The following is an 18,338-nucleotide window of genomic DNA, read 5'->3' as shown; positions in this document are numbered from 1 at the left end:
ATCTGAAGCCCATGCTTCAGAGCCATATTTGACCACTGTCATCACTGTACCTTCCAATATCTTGGGTTACAGACTTATCTTCTATTCTTCCAAACTTTTTTTAAATGTGAAAAAACACCCTGGGCCTTGGCTATTCTACTTTTAACATCTTCATTGCTCCCATCGCCTTTACTAATAATACTACCAAGCAAAGTGAAGCTGCCCACCTGATCAATCTTTTCATTACGAATGTAACCTTTTCATCTTCACTTATTCCTAGCCTTAGTGAATTATTCTTCTTAACATTAATTTTCAAACCTATTCTAACACCCTGAACTCGCAAAAACTCTAAAAGTTCATTCATTTTGCTCACACTTTCATCTAATATGCATAAGTCATCAGCATAATCTATGTCCAGGAGAGTTTTTCCTCCCCATTTGATTCCGTGGTCTCCCATTTCCTTTCCTGTACTCCTTAAGACAAGGTCCATCAAAATAATCAATATAAAGGGGGATAGAACACAACCTTGCCTAACTCATGATTTAATACAAAACTAGCTGCTAACCTCATTTCCTACCTTAACCGCAGCAGTATTATTCTCGTACATAGCACTAATCACTTCAATGCATTTGTCTGGTATCAAACAGTTCGTGGTAACGAACTGTAGTAAGGAGCGACCCGGCTCAATAGTAACCAAAACTCTAAAAAATTGAACTTTGATATCAATAGCTACATCAAAAGAATCGCATTTTAATGCTGATTTTAAATATATAAGTTTCATCAAGTTTAGTCTTACCCATCAAAAGTTACGAGCCTGAGAAAATTTGCCTTATTTAGGAAATTAGGGGGAAACACCCCTAAAAGTCGTAGGATCTTAACGAAAATGACACCATCAGATTCGGCGTATCAGAGAACCCTACTGTAGAAGTTTCAAGCTCCTATCTACAAAAATATGGAATTTTGTATTTTTTGCCAGAAGACATATCACGGGTGCGTGTTTATTTGTTTGTTTTTTTTTTGTTTTTTTTTTCTTTTCCCCAGGGGTCATCGTATCGACCAAGTGGTCCTAGAATGTCGCAAGAGGGCTCATTCTAACGGAAATGAAAAGTTCTAGTGCCCTTTTTAAGTGACCAAAAAAATTGGAGGGCATCTAGGCCCCCTCCTACGCTCATTTTTTCCCCAAAGTCAACGGATCAAAATTTTGAGATAGCCATTTTGTTCAGCATAGTCGAAAACCATAATAACTATGTCTTTGGGGATGACTTACTCCCCCACAATCCCTGGGGGAGGGGTTGCAAGTTACAAACTTTGACCAGTGTTTACATATAGTAACGGTTATTGGGAAGTGTACAGACGTTTTCAGGGGGATTTTATTTTGATAGGGGGTGGGGCTGAGGGGGGGCTATGTTGGAGGATCTTTCCTTGGAGGAATCTGTCATGGGGGAAGAATAATTCAATGACAAGGGCGCAGGATTCTCTGGCATTACTATAAGAAAACAATGAAAAAAAAACATGAAAACGTTTTTTCAAATGAAAGGAAGAAGTAGCATTGAAACTTAAAACGAACAGAGATTATTACGCATATGAGGGGTTCTAAAAATACTTTAGAATAAAGAGCGAGGTATTTAGGAGGAGATAAATACCTTGCTCTTTATGCTAAAGTATTTTAGTAATTTCAACTATTTATTCTACGGCCTTTCTGATTCAGGGGTCATTCTTAAAGAATTGAGACAAAACTTAGGATTTAGTGTAAAGAGCGAGGTATTAACGAGGGTACAGACCCCCTCGTATACATAATAAAAATATAAGGGTATGAAAGTTTGTTACGTAAGTTAATTCTTAAGTTACGTATATTTTTTACTAATAAAAACGTTCATTAAAAATTAAAAGTTCTAGTTGTCTTTTTAAGTAACCGAAAAATTGAAGGGCAAACTAGGCCTCCTTCTCCACCCCTTATTTCTCAAAATCGTCTGATCAAAACTAAGAGAAAGCCATTTAGCCAAAAAAAGAATTAATATACAAATTTCATTTTAATAATTTATGTGTGGAGAGCCAAAACCAAACATGCATTAATTCAAAAACGTTCAGAAATGAAATAAAAAAAAACTATTTTTTTTTCGCTGAAAGTAAGGAGCGACATTAAAACTTAAAACGAACAGAAATTACTCCGTATATGAAATGACTTGTCCCCTCTACAATCCCTCGCTCTTTACGCTAAAGTTTGACTCTTTGCCACAATTCTACTTTTTAAAACAATTAAAAGCTTTAGCGTAAAGAGCGAGGGATTGTGGAGGGGACAACTCATTTCATATACGGAGTAATTTCTGTTCGTTTTAAGTTTTAATGTCGCTCCTTACTTTCACCTAAAAAAAATAGTTTTTTTTATTTAATTTTTATGATCCTTGGACTAGGTTCGATTTATGGAAGAATATCAGCGACTGGATTCATTCGTCAGAATTAGTTCGAGGAGTCAAGTCCTTCAGAAAGATCGTAAGAATATGAAAAATACTCAGTAAATCTTTTTCCATTGCTGATTCGAGTCAGAGCGCCTGACCTCTTGTGCTGCTAATGGTAGATTTAGATTTTTAAATGTTAGCAATAGCTACAGATGGCTGCTATTGGATGGGATCTCTGGAGCATTGCATTCAATCAGTAGATGGTCCACTGTCTCATTGACTTTATTTTTTGGAAAAATCTACAGAAAAAAGGCTGCGAGGGACTTCTAGATATGGTTTGTATCTTGCTGGTGAAGGCATTGTGGTTAAGTCCTAATGCATCGCCTCTTGTGATACGGTTCAGTGTTTTCAATAAGTTTAATTCGTTTAAAATCGACAAACTTTTGAAGTACCATTGGTTTTATCGCCAACTTTCTCTCTTGTTAGCCATGACTAATTCACGTAAGTTTTAATACTTTATATTCGATAAATATATTCATTTACATTTTTTACATCATATTTCATGATACATCATAATACGTTTTTACATCATAATATGTTACCAATTACAGGGAAAGAAATCAAAATCAGGTGATTTAAATGGAAACTAAGTAAATTCCTACTTGAAAATAATAATCATTAACTTTGCCCAGCACAAAAAGATGCACAAAAACAACATTCTGTAAGAGAAGTGTTTTCATTGGCTGCCAGTAACAGAAATTATTTGCAATTGTGGCTCTCCTGGTTCTTCGTCTATTGTACAAATTAGCTTACCTTGCCCAAAGGGGTAATATAACTTTATATTTGTATTAAATAAAATAAGTGTTTTATTAACTGAAAGTAAGGAGCGACATTAAAACCTAAAACGAACAGAAATTATTCCGTATATGAAAGGGGTTGTCCAATCCTAAAACGCCCCGTTCTTTACGCTAAAGTTTTTTATTATTTTAAATAGTAGAGTTGTGAGAAAGAGTCAAACTTCTTGAACTGTTTGATTTAAATTTTATATTATATATGTCAAAATGATACTTCTCAGGCACACATTAAAAAAAAAACTAGATAACGAAAAATTTGGAAACTTCCTATGTTGTAATGCTAAAATAAAATAACTAAATGGGGTGCCTCTTGCGGCTACTGGGATTAACAAATAAGAGAAAAGGAAAATTGTTGGTAATGTCCTGGTAAGTATTACGTTAAAAACAAACAATTTATTTTTTGAGAAAAGCAATATTTGGATTTTTTATCCAGTTAATTCGTAGTATTACCACTTTATGGCGTGGCATAATATCTGCGAAAGGGACTTTTCACGAATTTCCCTAAATAGAGCCGTGATTGCAAATCGCGCTGTAGGGTTTGCATGGTCAATGGCGCCCCTTAAGGAAATTATGACCTAGTAAATGGATACAGCATTGCCGGGATCTTGATTAATAGATAATTATACAGTAAAATATATACGGAACTTAATCTTATTTTAATATTTGATATTTAGATAGGGTCCCGCAAAAACAAATCCAATCGGGCCCCGCACCTATTCGATCCAGACCTATCCAGAGGTATTTTTGTTCCCATTAGGAAACGGCTACTGTTAGGAAATTTGACTCTTTTTAGAACAAAGCTAACGGTAACAAGGAGAATAAAAATAAATTCTGATTCGTTCGTGTTGGCTAGGTGGAAAGCTGTACAATTATATATATATATATATATATATATATATATATATATATATATATATATATATATATATATATATATATATATATATATATATATATATATATATATATATATATATATATATATATATATATATATATATATATATTTATATATATATATATATATATTTATATATATATATATATAATATAAATATATATATATATATATATATATATATATATATATATATATATATATATATAATATTATAATAATATATAAAATATAATAAAATAAAATATAATATACTAATAATATATGTATATATAATATAATATACATATAATAATATATATATTTCATATATATATATTTTTAACGAAAAAGATGCCCATTTGCATTTATATGGGTGCCAGAGTGCCATATATAAAAAGAAAAAATGTTGGTGACAAATTCGCAAAAACAAAGCTAAATACATGTAAAACGAAGTAGCTTAAAAAAGTGCAGGTCTTCTTTGAAGGTTCAATTCTTTTAGGAATCGACTGATTTTTTAAAAGTTAGATGAAGAAAAGCTTGTCAAATTTAATCAATTAATATGTTTATTTATTTTCACAGTTCAACGTTACAATAGCTTTAAACCTCTACAATAGGACTCTGTGACATTCTGAATCTAATGGCGGGGTTTTCATTAAGCTTACCTGACAAATATGTCCATTTGTATTTATGTGGGTGCCAGAGTGCCATATATAAAAAGAAAAATGTGGGTGACAGTTTCGCAAAAACAAAGCTAAATACAAATTCGCAAAAGCAAAGCCCGCTGATTGAATTTAAAAAGAATAGTTTTGGGCATCAAGTCATGGCTAATTGTAGAAAAAGCCAAGACAGATAGCCGAATTGAGTGAGAGGCAAATAGATGTAAAAAAAGAAGCTAAATACATGTAAAACCAAGCGGGTTAAAAAAGCGTAGGTTTTCTTTGAAGGTTAAATTATTTTAGGAATCGACTGATTTTTTAAAGTTATGTATTTTACTGACGAAAAGCTTGTCAAATTTAATTAATCAATTTGTTTATTTACTATCACAGTTCATTGTTATATCAATGACAAAAATACTGGCCTGAAAAACTATATAATTCTAAAATATAAAAAAAAGTTTAAAATACCGTTTTTCAGGTGTAAATAGACCAAGGGGGGAGGGAAAATACATGTATTTGGGGTCCTTTACACTTTTAAGAGTGCATTACGAATTGTCACAATTCCACGGTCTTAACCTAATCGATTTCTTAAAAAATGAATTCGCCAAAAATATGCAAAATGGAACCAGGTCTGATTATGTTGGATAGGCTCCAACATAACCCCCACTCACAGGCGCTGTCCCACTACTGTCTAACGCGGGCGCTTCTGGCTGCTGGGTTTCCCCTCTGGCCCGGTACACACCTCTTTAAGCAACCTCGTGATCCATGCTTCCGCTCGATTCACGATGTTGACGCAAGACTTAGTGCGGACGCCTATTCAACATGGACAACTATGTCAGAGGAACCCCATCCTCAAACCATCCACTGGTCCCGGCCCTCGCATGAGTTACAGAAGTGCGCTACCACTTCCAGCCGACTGAGATATCTTATTATCTTGTTATTGAAGTAATATGTCAACGGTTTCAAATCCCAATCGAGACACCTTTTTTATGCAATTACGTTAGAGTATTTTGATTGTGACGTGAACAAATATACCAATCTGGAATAATGATTATTAGAAATTTGTTAATTTAGAATTAGTAGGCATACATATTTGCTCTGAATTTTTAGGCGGACCCCTGTATTTATTGAGAATTTCAAACTTAGAAACAACATTATAACATTTGTATTTTGTTTTACGTTAAATTGTTGAGCGCGAATTTTTAGTCATTAAAAGTAATACTAAATAAGAACACAATTTGCTTCTTGATGTGTGTGTAGCTCAACCCAATGCATTTTAACTCCCTTTTACCTTAACTTCCATTCAAAATTAAGGCTAGGTCGAATTGAGTTAAGAATGAATAAAATGAATGTTGAATTGAATGAGGGATGAGCTGCGTGAGGGATGAGTCAAATGAATTGGGTTAAATTGGGGTTGAGTTTTGAGGGCTTAATGGTATTGAGTTGCAGTTGAGATGAACAGATTGAGTTGAAAGTTATAAATATGCAAAAATTTCATCGGTTCTCCATGGTCAAAACGGTTTACGATCATACTTTTTTCAATTTTTAAATGACGATAACAAAAACTATTTTCTTAATCCAGTAAAGGGGCAAACAATTTAGGGGCACAAATGTCCTCCCCCCCCCTACGGCACGACTGAATATAAATTGTGCAGTAAAACAAGCAATTAATGAATTTACAACCAACATAACAAAACTAGTTTATAGACAACAGTAAGGGGATTGAAAAAAAATCCTTTCTCGCTGCTGCATTTTTGTAACTCGGCGCCACTAGAACACAGTCCATGAATTAAAAATCGGTTTTCAAACTCATTCAGGCAGTCTTTCGCCTTCTGTAAGGCTTAAAAAATCCCGTGATAACACACCCCACTTAAAATTAATGGTTTAGAGTCAGTGACACTAATTTTTGAAAATCTCTATGTATTTCATATAGGACAACGTCATAAATAGTTAAATTTGTATCTTTAACTCATTTAACATACCGAGGATAATAAGCCGCTTGGCTTGAAAAACTCGTCCTCATCTGTGCCAAATTCTATTCTTACTAAGGTAGTTAAATCTATTCCTCCTCCTATAGTTGTGCCTCTAACAAAACTTTTTAATCTTTCATTTAAATGTGCAGTTTTTCCGAATGCTCTCAAGCGTGCTCGGATTATTGTTCTGTTCAAAGGTAGACCAAGATATGATTCAGCAAATTATCGACCAATTTCAATTTTATCAGTATTTAGTAAAATCTTCGAAAATGCTATTCTTTCTCGTCTCCTTACTTTTCTAGAATCTAAAAAAATTTCTTCATGATTTTTTAATTTGGTTTCCGAATGAAGCACTCCACTGAACAAGCCTGTTTGACCCTTTTGAATTTTATACATTTTGCATTGGTTTCAGGACTAATTCCGGCTGCTATATTCATGGATATTCGTAAGGCATTCGATTCCTTAACCCATGACATTTTTCTATCGAAGGTGTCTTATTTTGGTATTAGGGTAATGTATTTTCTTGGTTTCAGTCTTATTTAAATGATAGGTTAATCACATCCCGTTCACCCTCAAGAGCGAATTTTGGCGTCCCTCAGAGATCAGTTTTAGGGCCTGTGCTATTTTTGATTGATGTAAATGATCTTTTTTATGTGGTAAAAAAGCAGAAACTTATTAATTGCTGTAGAATTCGTCATCCTAAGCCTTCCCTTGCCTACACTGCCAACTATAATTTGCCATCTTCTGATGTCCTTGTTTGTTTTACTGATGACAGCACACTTGGCACTTCGGGAAATTACGAGTCGGAGCTTCGATTAAATTTGGCAAATCTGTTTGACAGAGTAATTTTATGGCTTGATACTAATTATCTTATCCTAAATTCTTCCAAGTCCGTTTCTTTATATTTTCGCATGTTTCTCAGATTTACCCCCAGTTATCAGAAATTCATCAGACAAATGGGATAATTCATAGATCTAAGGATCGATATATTCGTTTGTTGAGCATTCTTGTTGATGGAAACTCGTCTTTCAAACGTCATATTGATTTAATTAAAATGAAGATATGCAGGAGTCTCGGTATTTTAAGGAAACTTAAACATACTTTCCCTGGATCAATTTTGAAAATCCTTTTTCATTGCTTTATCCAATCTTAAGTTTCTTACTCCCCAACAGTATGGATGTCAACCTTTCCTTTATTGTTAAAACCACTTTCTAAGGTTTACCATAAACCTAGAAACCTCATTAAGGAAACTAATCGTTCAGGAGTTATCCCATTACTTGATTTCGAGTCACTGTATATTCTTTCGTGTGCATGTTTTACTTGATCTCAGCCTCAGGATGACCTCCCCCATCCCCTAAGTGTTCCGCCATCTTTTACCTCTGATCAGAATAATTATAATCTTCGCAATACCAAAAATCATATTCAAGTTCCTTTTACTCCGTGTGTAAGTTCACATTTTAATTCTTTAATTGCGAGTCATACTGTGTGGAATAAGTTGCCCGAATCAATTCGAAGGTGCCACTCATTCGGTTTGTTCAAAAAGATAGTTACAAATTCTTTGGTTTCTTAGAAGTTATTTTATCTATTTATTTTTTATTTTTTATACATATATATATATATATTTATTATTATTTCATTGGAGTCTGTTTAATCTACTGATCTATTTAATTAATTTGGTCTATTCAATCTCTTTAGTTTTGTTTTATACAGTTTTAATTTATTTACCTTTTCTTTTCTTCTCCTTTTTGCTCTTCTCTCTGTGAGTAAGTGATTATTTTATTTTGTTTTTTTCTTCTGTGAGTAAGTCGCTTCTTTACAGGCCAAAGAGCCTTTGGAGGGGATAGTAAAATGTTGTATTTTATGCGTATTTCATGATAAATAAGTCTTATCTTATCTTGGACCCCGTTTGTGAAAAAAAATAAAGAGATTTTTAAAATCTCTTTTTTAAGGGAAATTTTAAGGGAACGAAATAAAACTTATATCTAGTGCCATGTTTTGACAAAATGTTTAGTGACATGTTGACATATCATTACGCCTTGTCATTTTGATATGTTTAGTTTCCTCACCTAAGTCAAACAGATATACTTTTAAAAGGTTTTATGTGCATCACATTTTTTAAATCTAAACATGAACAAAATTAATTTAAAAAACCAGAAAAGTTTCCTGATGTGTGTTTAAAGATCGAAGTTAAAACTTAAAACGGACAAAATTGATCGCTTTGCAGTTTAGGCAGCAAATGGGGAAATATCATGAGTCGATTTCACTCTTTACTTCCATCAGAAAAAGTCCCATCAGAAAAAGCCCCTTCCATCGTAAGATTGTGGATTGGAAACCATCAGTCCGAATGCGGTAGAAGTCCCGTGCGCGTATATTTCCCTATATTTGAAGTATTCTAAAAAACAAAACTTTTACTGAATAGTAAGAATTCTTGAGCTTTTTGGACAATTAAAATTATATACTATTATTTTTTAATTTTGTTGCCGATGAAGAACTATTGAGAGCCTCATAGATCTTTTATTTTCTGCAGGCTACTTAGGGCTTATCTCTTCCTAATCCTGTATTGTTGTGACAGTTTTGTGTTTTCAGTAAAGCGCTGGCCTTTCAGAATTCTGCCAAACCGGTAAATATCATGAGTCGATTACACTCTTTACTTCCATCAGAAAAAGTGAGTTTCGTAAGATTGTGGACTGGAAACCTTCAGTCCGAATGCGGTAGAAGTCCCGTGCGTGTATTCACTTATTTTGGTATCACGGAAAAATAAGCTAAACTAATCAAGCCAGAAACACGAACATTTTTTCAAGATAATATTACAGCCATAATGCACAATATAAAAATTCCCCTAATATGAATTACAAATTAAAGAGTCAAACCGAAACCCAAGACAATGAAATATGATGTCATGACAATAGACACCAACTGAGTACACCAACTGAGTTAGAGTACACATCCAAGCCATACCTGCATAGTGAGGGAGTTCTTGCACCCAAAATCCACTACAAAATTTCCTCCCCGAGGAACTTTGGTTATAAAGACATTTTTTTGAGGGTCTAGAGAACCCCCCTTTAATGAAGCTTCGTACAAGATCATAACTCCTTAGAGAACATTATACTGGAAATAATCTTCTGTTAAAATTCAAGCCTCTCCCTACTATCGAGTATTAGCTATGTGCGCCTGTACATCAAGTGTGAGTTCAGACCCATTCAAAAGATACAACACGAGATTGAAGTATCCATATCATGAGCTAAGAAAAGCCTTTCTGATAAAAATATTGATAGAAATTGAAACTTAAAATGAACAAAGCTATTGCTCCTTAGAAAATTTTTCAACCTACCCACTTCCCCGAAGTTCCTTGATGTCTATGGTTTTTCCTCAACTGCATATTTTCTCGGGACAGTTTTCTACTTCAAAATATTAGAATACATCCTCATCATATCAAAAAGTTTCATATAATGAACTGTAAGTAAGGAACGACTCAGTCCAATAGTGACTGAAACTATAAAAACAATAATTTTGATAGCAATTGATGCATAAAAATCTTTATTTTTTATGCTGATTCCAAAGACACAAAACTCCATTAAAAGTGTTACCTATCATGCTTGAGAAAATCAGCCCAATTTCGAAAAAGGGGAGAAACACCCCAAAAAGTTTAGTGATCTCCATAAAAATCACGCAATTAGATTCAGCATATCCGAGAACGTTACTATAGAGGTCTCAAGGTCTTATCTACAACAATGCAGAACTTCGTATTTTTCACCAGAAGATATATTTTTATTTTTTTATTTTTTTTAAAGACAAACCAATAGGTAGGATATTTCATAACCAGTAAAAAAAAACTCACATAAAGAAACAAGATTGCCTCTTTGGGAGATGATATTCTAAAATTGATTGCATCGAGAAAAATTTACCTAATAGGGGATCTTTATTTACTGATTTCAGGTATATTTGATAATTTGAGGCAAACTTCTTGGGAATTAAAAAGATTACTGCTGTCCAGAGCAACATTGTCTTAACAACTTGTCCTAGCCAATTTATCTAATTAAATCTCGATACAGCGAATCTGTGGCAGTGAATTGTTTGACTGCCACATACTCAAAAAGACTAATTAGTTTAGTTTATGTTTTACTTACTGAATTAAAGCCATAATATTAGCTGGATGTCACAATTTTTACATATATATTTTTTTTTAATTTAAGTCCTCGAAAACGGGAAACTGTCCTTAATAAAAGATTGAAAACCATTTTTTTTTCTTTAAAGAGTTAGCGACGGCTACTGTAAAAAAAAACCTAAAACATGTTTAACTTCTATGATTGCCAATTAAGTAACCTCCGGAATTAGAAGATGGTTTTGTCTGTAACCTTCCATAAGCTTTGCACGATGTTCTGTAAATACTTGAGTTAAAAAAAACAAGTTTTTCAACTGAAAATAAGGAACAACATTGAAACTTAATAGTCAGATATCATTCCGTATATGAGAGGTGCTGCCTTACCTTCAATAGCTCACACTTTACTGTAAAGTTTCTTAGTACTTTAAAAAGTTTCTTATTTAAGAAGAATTTTAATCAAACAGTTCGTGGTAACGAACTGTAGTAAGGAGCGACCCGGCTCAATAGTAAACGAAATTCTAAAAAAAGGAATTTCGATGCTATAAGATCTATCAAAAGAATTGGATTTTCATGCTGATTTTAAATATATAAGTTTCACCAAATTTAGTCTTTGTCATCAAAAGTTACGAGCCTGAGAATATTTGCCTTATTTTGCAAAATTGGGGGAAACACCCCCTAAAAGTCATAGGATCTTAACGAAAATCAAACCATCGCATTCATCGTATCAGAGAACCCTATAGAAAAAATTTCAAGGTCCAATCGACGAAAATGTGTGATTTCGTATTTTTTGCCAGAAGACAAATCACGGGTGCGTGTTTATTTGTTTGTTTGTTTTTTTTTTTGTTTTTTTTCCCCAGGGGTCATCGTATCGACCAAGTGGTCCTAGAGTGTTTCAAAAGTGCTCATTCTAACGGAAATGAAAAGTTCTAGTGCCCTTTTGAAAACTTGTGTTATTTTAGAAAATAGGGGGAAACACCCCCTAAAAGTCACAGAATCTTAACAAAAATTACACCATCAGATTCAGCGTATCAGAGAACCCTACTGTAGAAGTTTCAAGCTCCTATCTACAAAAATGTGGAATTTTTTATTTTTTGCCAGAAGGCAGATCACGGATGAGTGTTTATTTGTTTGTTTTTTGTTTTTTTTTCTTTTTCCCAGGGGTGTACGTATCGACCCAGTTGTCCTAGAATGTTGCGAGAGGGCTCATTCTAACGGAAATAAAAAGTTCTAGTGCCCTTTTTATGTGACCAAAAAATTGGAGGGCACCTAGGCCCCCTCCCACGCTAATTATTTCCCAAAGTCAACGGATCAAAATTCTGAGATAGCCATTTTATTCAGCGTAGTTGAAAAACCTTATAACTATGTCTTTGGGGACGACTTACTCCTCCACAGTCCCCGCGGGAGGGGCTACAAGTTACAAACTTTGACCAGTGCTTACATATAGTATGGTTATTGGGAAGTGTACAGGTGTTTTCAGGAGGATTTTTTGGTTGGGGGGAGGGGTTGAAAAGAGGGGGATATACTGGGGGAACTTTCCATCGAGGAATTTGTCATGGGGGAAGAAAATTTCCATGAAGGGAGCACAGGATTTACTAGCATTATTTTGAAAAAAAAAACAATGAAAAAATAAATAGGAAAAAGTTTTTTTCAGCTGGAAGTAAGGAGCAGCATTAAAACTTAAAACGAAAAGAAATTATTACCCACATGAGGGGCTCACCTCCTCCTAATACCTCGCTATTTGCGCTAAAGTATTTTTAGTAATGTCAACTATTTATTCTACGGCTTTTGTGATTCAGGGGTCATTCTTAATGAATTGGGCCAAAATTTAAGATTTAGTGTAAAGAGAGAGGTACTGACGAGGGGGCGAAACCTCTCATATGTGTAATAAAAACATGAGAATAAAAAATTCTTTACGTAAGCTAGTTTATAAGTTACGTATATCTTTTACTAATAAAAAGATTCGTAAAAAATTAAAAGTTCTAGTTGCCTTTTTCATTAACCAAAAAATTGGAGGGCAACTAGGCTTCCTCCCCCGCTCTTTTTTTCTCAAAATCATTCGATCAAAATTATGAGAAAGCCATTTAGCCAAAAAAAAAAAAAAAAAAAAAAATGCAAATTTCGTTTTAATTATTTCTCTGCGGAGAGCCAAAATCAAAACATGCATTGATTCAAAAACGTTCAGAAATTAAATGAAAAAAACAAGTTTTTTCAACTGAAAGTAAGGAGCGACATTAAAACTTAAAACGAACAGAAATTACTTCGCATATGAAAGGGGCTGCTTCCTCATCAATGCCCCGCTCTTTACGCTAAAGTTTTTTACTGTTTTAAAAAGAAGAGTTGAGAGAAAGAGTCAAACTTTAGCGTAAAGAGCGGGGCGTTGATGAGGAAGCAGCCCCTTTCATATACGAAGTAATTTCTGTTCGTTTTAAGTTTTAATGTCGCTCCTTACTTTCAGTTGAAAAAACTTGTTTTTTTTTATTTAATAGCATATAAGGATAAAACCTTCGCTAAAGCTCTTCTATCAACAGAATCGAACAATTGCTCATACTGTATAAAACTGAGGACCAAAGGTGTTTGACAACTAAGGCACTTCTCAATTATTAACCTAAGGGTGAAAATTTGGTCGACACATCCTCTACCTTTTCTTAAACCGCACTGTTCTTCTCTTAAAACTTTGTTTACAGAATCTCTCAGTCTAAAAAGTATCATACTACTAAGTAATTTGCTACCTACAGGGACCAGACTAATGTCTCAATAATTACTACACTCATTCTTATCAACTTTCTTATACAGTTGTTTAATTAAGGTTTTCTTAAAATCATTAGGTACTTCCCCCTTTTCAAAAATCATATTCATAGTCTTCAGTATCTTATTTTAAACCTTAGAGCCACCGTGTCTAAGAAACTCATTTACCACGCTATCAGCACCTGGAGCCTTTTTATTTTTTAATCCTTTTTGGTACTGTCGCTAATTCTTCCTCACGAAACAAATCTTCCTTCACATTCAAGATATCACAAACTTTTTCATTTTCCTCTGTATCTTTTCCTGCAACTGTATCTCGGTTTAGCACATTCTCAAGATGTTCCGCCCATTGCTCTTTAACTCTTTCCTTATCACTAATTGTGGCCCCATTCCTATCTTTCACTGAAACAAGTCCGGATTGACTACTCCCTCGCAATTTATTAACATACCAGTATTATATTTTACTATTATGCCCTCTAGCTGCATCTTCCAGTTCCTCGGCAATTTTATCTATGGCCTTCACTTCACACCTCCTTAGTTCATATTTTAATGATTTCTCCACTTTCTTTACATTCCTTTTATTTTTCCTTTTAAAGCAATCATTTTTTAAAGCAATCTATCACTCAGATAATTCTTGTACAAACCTCCTCTACTCTCTATTAAACATAAAGCTTTTTCACTAATATTCCTAGCTGCAGTCTGAACTTTTTTCCCTAAGACACCATCGGCAACTTCACAAATTGTTTTTCTAAAATTGTTCCACTCATCTTCCACATTGTCAAATTTCAACCATTCCACATGTCATCTTCCACATGTCAACTTATGGGACATTTGTATTGGTTATAACTAGGTTGTTATACCTACAAAATTGCAAAAGTCTGTAGCCATTACTGTTTTCTTTTCCTACACCAAATTCACCTAGACTAGGATACCATCTATCCCTATTTCTACCAACCTGGGCGCTAAAATCTCCTAGTAAAAACGCCACATTTCTACCTGGTACCCTGTCTATTTGTTCCTGTAATTGTAAGTAAAATTTATCTGAGTCAATAGTATCTCCGTCAGTCGGTTCAACAGGTGGATAGACTACTATAACTGATACCCTGAATTTTTTAGTCATAAAATGAGCAACTAGTATTCATTTATTTATACCTTCCCAGCCTAAACAAGACTTAGCAGCTTTCTTATTCACCATGAGCCCTACTCCCTGCCTATATACTCTATCCTTCCTGCATGAGTAAACAAATTCTATAAAACCTAATTTCATGATTTTCAGAACAACAACAGAATAGGAAAGGCAATGAATTTACAAGAAGTTTGAAGTGTCTCAAATGAGTATACAAACTTCTTTTTAATGTAATAATATATACAAGATCTTGAAGACAGTGTTTTTGATGGTCAATGTCATTAATGCTATATACATGACAAACAATTTTGGAACTAAAGTATTATAAAAACTGGCGAATTCTAGGAGATTTGGCAATGACACAATTCGGCATCCTTTATACAGCTGCGTTACGCAGTAAAACAGTCCGATTTTCGTCAGTTGATTTTTGTACAAACGGTCTGTTTATAATTTTTGATTTCCGATTCCTTATTTGTTTTAATTTTTAGTTTCGATAATGTTTTTTATTTCCTTGTTTGATCAAAATTTTTCAATTGTTTCAGTTTATTCCGACTGAATTTTCATTTCCATTTTCCCGCCATTTGTTACATTCATTTTTCATTTTTTCTCACTTGTTTTTATTTTTTCTCTATTCTCCTTGTACTGAAGACGACATAGCGAAGATAAGTCTGAAGTTGTTTATGTGGTTTGGAAATGTGTTAATTGAATTATGGCTTTTGTTTTTCCTCTTTTTTGTTCCATTTTTTTTTATTATAAAAAACCAGCTTGGGTTAAAAGATGAGTAAAAGAAAAAGGAAGAACAAGAGCTAAGAGCTCATATGGCACTTATGACGAGGCAAGAAGAGCTAAGAGCCAAGAGCTCATATGGTATGAGCTCTAACAAAATTCTAAGAATCAATAGATTGATTTAAAAGGAAAATCAGAGGCTTAACGCCGTTCAGGATTTAAAATAAGAGCTCTGAGTCACGATGTCCTTCTAAATATCAAAAACTCATTAAGACCCGATCTCCCACTCGTAAGTTATAAATAATACATTTTTTTTAATTTTTCCTCTCCCTTTAGCTCCCCAGATGGTTGAATCTGGAAAAAAGACTTTATCAAGTCAATTTGTGCAGCTCCCTGACACGCCTACCAATTTTCATCGTCCTAGCACCTGCAGTAGCACCAAACTCGCCAAATCACTGAACCCCTCCCCCCAACTCCCCCAAAGAGAGCAAATCCAGTACGGTTACGTCAATCACATATCAAGCACATTTGCTTATTCTATCCACCAAGCTTCTTACCGATTCCTCCACTCCTAGCGTTTTCCAAGATTTCCCCCTCCAGCTCCCCCCAATGTCAACAGAACTGGTTGGGATTTGAAATAGAGCTCTGAGACACGAATTCATTCTAAATATCAAATTTCATTAAGATCCAGTCACCCGTCCTTAAGTTAAAAATAACTCAATTTTTTCAATTTTCCAAATTAACACCCCCCAGCACCTCCAAAGAGAATGGATCCGTTCCAATTATGTCAATCACGCATCTAGAACTTGTGCTTATTCGTCCCATCAAGTTTCATTACGATCTCTCCACTCTAAGAGTTTTCCAAAATTTCTGTTTCCCTCCTCCAAACCCCTATGTCCCAGATCCAATTCGAGTCGAAAATGGAGCATCTGAGACATAAGATCATTCTATATATATCAAGTTACATTAAGATCCGTTCACCTATTCGTAAGATAAAAACACCCCAATTTTCACGTTTTCCAAGAATTCCGGTTTCCCCCTCCAACTCCCCCCAATGTCACAAGATCTGGTCGGAATTTAAAATTGGAGCTTTAAAGCACAAGATCCTTCTACATATAAAATTTCATTAAGATCTGGTCACCCGTTCGTAAGTTAAAAATGCCTAATTTTTTCTAGTTTTTCAGAATTAGCCCCCTCCCCCAACTACCCCAAAGAGGGTGGATCTGTTCCGGTTATGTCAATCATGTATCTAGAACTTGTGTTTATTTTTCCCACCAAGTTTCATCCCGATCCCTCCACTCTAAGTGTTTTCCAAGATTTTAGGTTTCCCCCTCTCAACTCCCCTCAATGTCACCATATCCGGTCGGGATTCAAAATAACCGCTCTGAGACACGATATCCTTCCAAATATCAAATTTCATTAAGATCTGATCAACCGTTCGTAAGTTAAAAATACTTCATTTTTTCTATATTTTTTTCCGAATTAACCGGCCCCCCACTCCCCACCCCCAGATAGTCAAATCGGGAAAACAACTATTTCTAATTTAATCTGGTCAAGTCCCTGATACGCCTGCCAAATTTCATCGTCCTAGCTTATCTGGAAGTGCCTAAAGTAGCAAAACCGGGACCGACAGACCGACAGAATTTGCGATTGCTATATGTCACTTGGTATATTGTAGTGCCTAAAGTAGCAAACCGGGACCGACAGACCGACAGAATTTCCAATTGCTTATATGTCACTGGTATATTGCTATATACCAAGTGCCATAAAAACTACTACAATGCCCAGAAATAAAACTCAGATTTTTTAGCTTAATTACTAACATTTATCGAATTTTTTAAGTTGAATTTGAAAATGTAATTAAACGCTGTTCGTCACCATAGGTCTGACGATATTCTTCACTGTTTTCGCAAATATGGGGATATTGGGACTTTTGAAAAAACAAGTAATTAGGGAATAAATGCTGAATTCAGATTTTAATTTGGAAATTTAAACCACCCATAGTTTCGTAAAAAAGTTTCTTGACTTTATTTTCCTTCTTTTTGGGAGATTAAACTCCGAAATATGATTCCCGTCAGAGTCTAGCTTTAAAAAAATGAAGTACAAAAGAAGTGAAAGTGAAAACTGGTTACTGAGATTGGTTAATTGGGAACTATCACAGTCAAATATATTTAAAAAAAATAGCAAAGTCGGAAATTCCATTTTTAATAAAATTATGCAGGCTTTCAGTAGTAGCACGAACCAAATAAAAAAACAACAGAAACGTGGGTAAAAAATCAGCACAAAAAAAATATACTAAGAAGATATGACACCAGCACCTTAAGAAGTTTTGACTTTCCCTTCGAAGTTTATTTCTCTTTGGGTATCAGTGTTGTCAAGTTGACTAATTAGATTTGCTCATGTATTTTCACTGTTGAACGTGGCAACACAATGTAAATGTGATACTGCCTCAAAAACTTCATAATTTTGAATAGCCAGAGGCAAATAACAGTCTTCAGATGTGAATGTACCTAGGATGGGTCCAGGGGGAGAGGTTTTAGAAAAATATTTGGATTTTGATGTATGGAGTCAAGTTCATCAAAACACACTAAAAAACATGCGTAAGGTGGAAAAAATCGCGTAGGTCAACAGTCAACTAACCTATACTCGAAGAAAAACACTTGGTTCACGAAGCTGCATTTTTGGGCAAAAGCAGCTATTTTGTGTTTTTTTTTGGTCCCGGTTCATTCATTTCTAGCAGCGTAGTTATGTGCTATGGAGATTCAAACACTGGATTGAGATATCTCAACTGAACCAATGAAAACGCATCCATTAAAACATATTAATTGGATTTATGTCTAAATACATGTTACTTGTTTTATTGTTGGCATTACAATGGAAAAAATGAACTGATTTGACATAAAT

The 18,338-nt window shown here is 34.3% G+C and overlaps 2 protein-coding genes across 7 annotated transcripts in view; one reads left to right on the top strand and one right to left on the bottom strand.

The window, feature by feature from the left end:
• Positions 1-18,338, top strand: part of LOC136037985 (WASH complex subunit 4-like) — a 444,769-nt gene that overhangs the window by 303,685 nt on the left and 122,746 nt on the right. The window lies entirely within an intron of this gene.
• Positions 1-18,338, bottom strand: part of LOC136037984 (uncharacterized) — a gene marked incomplete in the record, with an annotated part of 138,830 nt that overhangs the window by 4,230 nt on the left and 116,262 nt on the right.

This window comes from Artemia franciscana, chromosome 17, assembly GCF_032884065.1.
Source record: "Artemia franciscana chromosome 17, ASM3288406v1, whole genome shotgun sequence".
NCBI lineage: Eukaryota > Metazoa > Arthropoda > Branchiopoda > Anostraca > Artemiidae > Artemia > Artemia franciscana.
The sequence above is the reverse complement of the archived record's forward strand: the minus strand, read 5'-3'. Positions and strand labels throughout refer to the sequence as shown.